Genomic DNA, 7839 nt, shown 5'->3' with positions numbered 1-7839 from the left:
ATATATTCAAAGCAAGAGAACTCAGTTAAATATTTAAATTATTAGATTAGTAACATTGGTAATATGTGGAAGCACAATGAACTTAACTGCTAAGTGTTATATATTGATGGGGGCCGGGCACAGTGGCTCACACCTATAATCCCAGCACTTTGGGAGACGGAGGCGGGCGATCACTTGAGCCCAGTAGTTTTGAGACCAGCCTGGGCAACATGGCGAAACCCTGTCTCTACAAAAAATACAAAAATTAGCCAGGGGTGGTGGCGTGTGCCTGTAGTCTTAGCTACTCAAGAGGCTGAGGTGGAAAGATCGCTTGAGTCTGGGAGATGAAGGTTGCAGTGAGCTGTGACCACGCCACTGCACTCCAGCCTGGACGACAGTGAGACCCTGTCTAAACACACACACACACACATACACACACACAAACACACACACACACACACACACACAAACACACACACACACACACACACACACACACACACGATTAAGAAAAAAATTAAGGAATCTAACTGGAAACACAAAAATTCAAATAAATTGCTAGAACAATTATTAGAGTTGACCGTTTAAAAGGACAAAATTCTATCATTTGCAACATGTTTAAACTTGGAGGACATTATACTAAATGAATAAGCCAGGCACAGAAAGACAAGTACTACATGATCTCATTTATATGTGGAATATAAAAAAGTCAAACTCAGAGAAGCAGAAAGGAGAGACTAGTGTTACCAGGAGCCTATAGAGAGAGGGGGTAAGATAATGGGGAGATGTTAGGCCGGGCGCTGTGGCTCAAGCCTGTAATCCCAGCACTTTGGGAGGCCGAGACGGGCGGATCACGAGGTCAGGAGATCGAGACCATCCTGGCTAACACGGTGAAACCCCGTCTCTACTAAAAACACAAAAAAACTAGCTGGGCGAGGTGGCGGGCGCCTGTAGTCCCAGCTACTCGGGAGGCTGAGGCAGGAGAATGGCATAAACCTGGGAGACAGAGCTTGCAGTGAGCTGAGATCCGGCCACTGTACTCCAGCCTGGGTGACAGAGCGAGACTCCGTCTCAAAAAAAAAAAAAAAAAAAAAGATCATGGGGAGATGTTGACTAAAGGGTACAAAGTTTCAGTTAGACAGGAGGAATAATAAAATAAGATGAAAAGAGGAAAAGCAGAACTAAAGCTTACTGAAAGCAGTTAAAGCCAAACAAATTTTTTTAGTGAGCTGATTTTGCTTAGAGTACTTGTTTCAGAATTTTAAATAAGGCATACTTCTAGAAAAAGGCTATGGAACTAGCAAAGTAATATTTAAAATGGAAAGTTACTACGTTTAATAGGATAACATTAAAGCAAGTACTTTATAAAGTACTTAGTACAAGTTCTCGATGCATCTCTTATTAATTCTAATTACTAGTTTTAATTATAATAGATATATTTAAACAATGGTATCCTTGTTGTGGGTGTGTGTGAACTTCTACTATATTAGTCAATATATTTGATCTGTAGTATAAGGAAAATGGACTGATCCTCTGATAGACTTCAAGGTAGTATTTCAAAGTGGCCTGGGAGGATACCTTAAGAACACTTAGCTGCACCTTACTGACCTTCGCATGGTTTTGTATATGTTCTCAGTTTGCTTTGGTTGCCTCTCAACCACAGGAATCTTTCTTTCTCTTGTTTTACATGTTGTTTTTGAGTTTTTATTACAGAACATTCTAAATATACACAAAAGTAGAACAGAATTTAAAAAAACTCATCTACCCATCACCCATCACCAATACCAACACAAGGACAAGCTTCTTTCCTGTGTACTCCCATATATGCTTTCCAACCCCCCTGGATTAAAGTATGAAGCAAAGTCCGAACATCATATAATTCATTAGTAAATTATTTAGTATGCATATACCAAAATATTTTTAAAAATATAACGACAATACCATTTTCAAAAACAATTCTTTAACTTCCAATATCGTCAGTTTTTAAATTTCTCCAGTTGTCTCATAAATGTGTTTGTGGTTAGCTTTGATCAAATTAGGATCCAAACAAGGTCTACACATGGCAATTAAACTGATAAATGTCTTTAAATTCATTTTACTCTACAGGTTTTCCTGCCCTTTTTTCCTTAAATCAGATCATTTGTCCTGTGGAATTTCAGTGTGGATTTTTGCTACTTGCACTCCTGTGGTGATTTAACAATGTTCCTCTATATCTTAAATTTCTAATAAACTGATCGTCAGATCTAGAAAGTTGATGAGAGTCTAGAGTTTTAGTAAACCACTATCTAGTTCAATTATTTGAACTAGAATATCTAGTTATCTCTGTTTTTGTAATGTTAAAATTGATCAGTGAGCTTAAGTGTGGTTAGCCTGATCCATGAATTAAATACTTCTCTACTACTGATTCATTTATCAAATACTTCTCCATCAGCATTTTACTTAATGGTTTTAACCATTAAGTTAGTCATTGAAGAGGTCTAGCTTTATTTCACGAGCTGTTGTAAATGTTAACATTCTATCAGACCTTCTGCATTGAGAAACTGGAATTATTCTATAATGAGGATATCTCCCTCACAACCATTTAGTTACCCTGAGGTATAAATTATATAAGGAAGGTAGAATAGATACTTGATTCTTTCTTTCCTGTTCTCAGGCACCACAAGGCACACAATCACTCTCCATAGCTTATACTGTTAAAATAATCTGACATTTCTGCTCCAGAGAGATGCATTCTCTACCTACTCACAGTGCACTCCTGCTTCTTTGAACTTTTACGTTTAGAGTGTACATCATAAAATGTGATGTCTAGCTATGTGGTCTAGATTCCTCCACAACGTAGTTGGGCACCTGCTACAACATTGTAAACTCTTAAAGGTGAAGTACCTCCTGCAGTGTCATCCTGTTTAGGAGATAGAAAACAGCCCTGGCGGGCCGGGTGCGGTGGCTCATACCTGTAATCCCATCACTTTGGGAGGCCAAGGTGGGTGGATCACGAGGTCAAGAGTTCGAGACCAGCCTGGCCAACATGGTGAAATCCCATCTCTACTAAAAATACAAACATTAGCCGGGCGTGGTGGCGGGTGCCTGTAATCCCAGCTACTTGGGAGGTTGAGGCAGGAGAATCGCTTGAACTGGGAGGTGGATGTTGCAGTGAGCTGAGATCGTGCCATTGCACTCCAGCCTGGGCAACAAGAGCAAGAGCAAGACTCCATCAAAAAAAAAAAAAAAAAAGAGAGAAAGAGAAGAAAGAAAACAGCCCTAGTGAAACTAAATTATCATCTTTTTTTTTTTTTAATGCAGGTACAATTATAACAAAAATCAATGGGAACTGGCTTTTTTTAAACATACAACTGCAATATCAATAGTGGTTTTGGAGCAAGGGCTCTAGAACAGGTGTATGACTGGAACTCAGGTTTGAAAACTCAGGTGGTCCATGGATTGTCCTCACTACATTTCTGTAATTATTATTATAGGGAAATGCATTCCTTTTACAATGTGAATTCCATAATGTGGAGTGGGTGTTTTTTTGTTTTTGTTTTTTTTTTGGTTTTATCTTCTGTATATCCCCAGCGCCTGGCATATAGTAGGTATCCGATTCACCTGTTGAATTTATCTGGAACTTATTTATTGTGTATAAGCTTCATTCACTACAAAAAGAAATGAATGGCAGATAGGATTCTTATTCTTAGGGTTTTCATCTAAACTCTTAAAAAGTATGTAAATTTGTTTTTAAAACAGGAAAATATATATTTTAATTTGCTTATGTATCTGTTTTTAGAGTTTAGTCAGTTCTTTCAGCCGTCTATTATGGTAACATTAACTCGGTGTTACTATTATGACTAAAACTAGCCCATGTCCTGTATCTACATAATACTTCTGTTTAACAAGGACTCTAAAATATACTATGTGCAGAATACTAAAACAGCAATCTCTGAATCTTGTGGGTAGTTATGTTCAAAGTGAGATAAAACACCCATAATTGTTTATTACTCAATCAAAGAGCAGTTAAGGGATTTTTCATGTGTAACAGAAAACACATTACAACTACATATATGATCTAAACTGTCAATGTCTGTGTAGTTTTTAGTCCTTAATTTACTTGAATTTTCTGTGACATATCATACTGTTTGGCTTTCTGCGAACTCCTGACTTCCATGATAAAATACTCTCAATTATATTATAATGGAACTAACGGAATTTGTAAACTGATTCGAAGAAAATAATATATTTTCCAGAAGTGTCTGATACTGAATAAGAGGAAAGAACTGGGAACTTATCCTTAAAAACAACACAAGATTTGTATTTTAGGTTTGTTCGTATTTGATACAACTAAAAGACTACAGTTATACTATCAAGTGTCAATGGTATGCCTTAAAAGGACCCTATTCACAAATTTAGTGGCCAAAAATCCTGTGTAGGCACAATTCCATTACATCTGAACAAAACAGCACTTTTAAAGAAAGGTAACTGTAAAATAAATGTAACCAAAAAAAAAATTTTTCAACTTGAGATAAGAAAACAAATTCCACGTAGAACTATTTCTCTTAATTCTGATGACACTCCCAGCATATTTGTAGCAGATAATACGAAATTAAACTGTAAATCACCTAGAATATCGTTATCACTATGATTGTCATCTCCAAGATCTCAGGCAACAGACATAACCAAAAGAACTCCCTAAATTACTACACTATACTATTTGGAGTGCTCCATACTTCTCTTCCTTTAGCTCATTCAATCACTTTTCTGCCAGGTCTCAAAAGTGAAGTACGTCACTAATGTTTTTCTCACCTGCCCACATTTTGATTATTTATTTAATTTCTTGAGACAGAATCTCAACTATTTTGTCCAGGCAGGTCTCAAACTACTGGGCTCCAATGACCCTCCTGCCTCAGCCTCCAGAGTACCTGGGACTAGAGGTGCACACCACTGCACTGAGCTCACATTTTTTTTTTTTTTTTTGGACAGAGTCTCACTCTGTTGTGCAGGCTGCAGTGGTGCAATCATGGCTCACTGCAGCCTCAAAGTCCTGGACTCGTGAGATCCTCCCACCTCAGTGGGGACCACAGGCACGCACCACCACACTCAGCTAATTACATTTTGATTCTTAAACACTTCATGTAACATCTTTCCTGTGTTTTCCTTTGGGGCAATGACCTAACTATACAATTATTTTGCTTTCCCCATGGTGCCCAACAGGGACAACCTAACAAAAACACTTAGTGAATTTCATTATGCAATCTTAGAAATAATTTTCAAATTTTTGCTTAATTATCTAGGTATCAGTAGCACCAACAGCTTTTCAGAGTTTATGACAATGGTCATTAATTCTCCTTTTGCGTATTACCAGTCTGGCCTAATTCATTTTTGAAGATGATTGTCCTATTTACCTTTTGCTGTAGAAATTACAGAGGTGATTATTCAATGGGAAAGGAAATTAATAGTACCTCCTTTGTCAGCTTTCTTTACCATGGAGGGCGTGGAGTGTAATAAACAATAGGGGGAGAGAACATGTAGCTAGGAAGAAATCTCTGCCTTTTGGGTGCTTTGTGCTTATACACTGAAGAGCTAATCTGTACTGTCAGGTGCCTCTGGCAGGAATTCTTTGGGGACCACTCCATAAGACACAATCTCTTGAGTGCACCCTTGCCTACCTGCCAAAAGGTTATTTTAAAATAGCTTGTAAACAAAGCTTTTCTATGTTAGATTAGCAATCAGGATTTTGAAGTATGAAGCAAAACTGTGTTCTCCAAGAATCTTCTCCATATGGTGTGTCCTATATACCATAACATCATCTCCATTTCCAATTGAGGATGGCATTTATTAAAATGTTATTACCATAATCCAGCTTTCCTTTGGTTTAGTATGTACTTATTGAGAAGGGCACTCAAAATACGGCCTTATTACTTTCCATCAGTGGCTTTTTGCAACTACCAATTACTTAAATGCTTGACAGTAGACCTTTAACAAAAAAGTTAATTGCACCAAGTAAATGTCAATAATACTAAGTTCAAAAAGCTGTATTTTTGATAAGGCAAATTCATCTTGTAGGAAACTGTCAACAAGGAAAATGTTCAGTTGGTAATTTTCAGTTGGTGTGTAGACAAATGTAATTAGCAGATTCATTTTTAAAATTGGAGATTAGAGCAGAAATATAGCTATGGGACTAAAACAAGTCGGCTGGTGGCAGTATTTTCTCTTGCAACTTGGGAAACAGTTAACCTCTCAAAGTACCTTTACATCCAGTAACTCAAAAATGTTACTACTATTTGGGCAATATGTAGTTGTGGATAAAATTTAAAAGTACAAGATATAAAGAACAGTGAGCATTTCTGGTGTGCTTATCCACTGAAAGTTTAAATTATCAGCAGAATTTGTTATACTTTGGGATGCAGATTAACAACTGTTGATTCTCCATAAAAATGTTAGAATGTAGTGGGTTGGATGATTACCTTGGTTGGTTGAATGAAGTGTTTCGGAAAATAAAATCATAATGCAATTAACATGTTATGATTAGTTTCTCCATAAACCAAGATTTGACATAACACCCCAGAGGTTTTCATTATTTAAGAAAACAAACACTTAATAAAGCTTTGAATTTCCTCTGCTTTGCTATCAAGAAAAGCATACTTAGCAAACATTCAAGTATTTTCTGCATCTTAAGATTCAAGATAAGGTTCTTCACCGCCCTTTCCACAATGAGGCCGCTCCATCCTGATGAGATCAGATTAAGTAAGGTTATTCTCAAGGCTAAACCAAACCCAATTAAGGTACGTATATCAGATCACTTTTGAATGATAAAAGCATCGAACTCCTGCTGAAGGGTTTGGCTGGTTTAAAGAACTGCCTTTTTTTTTTTAACAGAGCATCAGAAAACCATACAAAATTGTGATTACATTATATTCAAAACTACCTATTCTGTACAAATACACATCAATTTTCAAAGAAAAGTACTAAACCTGACCACTTATTTCCCTCAGTGAAAATAAAATGCAAAAATACAAGTATCTGGTTTTCCACACAGACTTCAGGATATTAGAACACTGAGTATTTTCATTAGTTATCCAAACTACCTTTTTACTCTATGCAAAGATATTTTGCTATTAGGAGTAGTGGCCACTCAGGAATCAAAATGAGTGTTAGTAGATTTTAAACTCAAATCTAGAAACCACACTTTCAATTCCTAGTCCTCTTCTCCTATACAAAACCTCAAAGATGTAAGTACCACATAACATTGGAATCAAAGGTCATAAAAACCAAAAAGCTAACCCACCACCACAGCAGAATCTGAGCCCCAAGGTTAAACTAAAAAGAAAAAAAAAACAAAAAACAAAACCATTCACAGCACACTGTACATAGAATTTATTTGTTTGCCTCATACATTAAAAAATCAGAATAGTGCAATTACCTACAAATAAATTCAATCTTCTCATTCACGGAGTTGCAAAGTTTAAAGAGAAACTTTAAATTGCTTTGGGTTCACATTTTTGAAGACAAGCTCAGATTTACTAAGACAGCATATCAGAAACCAGATCTAAAATGTTAAGGCATAAACTTTAATTATCAGGTCTACTTCTGCCCCTACAAAGCCAGTTCTGCAGATCGCTCATTCCACTCCAACCTACAGCTAAAGAATGAAGTAAAACAGGTACACACTAAATCTGGCATTTAACTGCTGAAAGAAGCGTTAGAATTCTTTAGGGTGAAAAAGTTATCTTACACAATTCCACTCCTTCCTTCAAGAGAAGGAATCCAATGACTTAGCTCTTCCCCCACCTTTAAAAAAGATCGCGGTCCACCCCACTCCCCTCAATTCCTTCTTCCAGGAAAATGTGAAACTAACGGTTTCCGTGCTGGCTG

This window comes from Macaca fascicularis, chromosome 11 (assembly GCF_037993035.2).
Source record: "Macaca fascicularis isolate 582-1 chromosome 11, T2T-MFA8v1.1".
Taxonomy (NCBI): domain Eukaryota; kingdom Metazoa; phylum Chordata; class Mammalia; order Primates; family Cercopithecidae; genus Macaca; species Macaca fascicularis.
The sequence above is the reverse complement of the archived record's forward strand: the minus strand, read 5'-3'. Positions refer to the sequence as shown.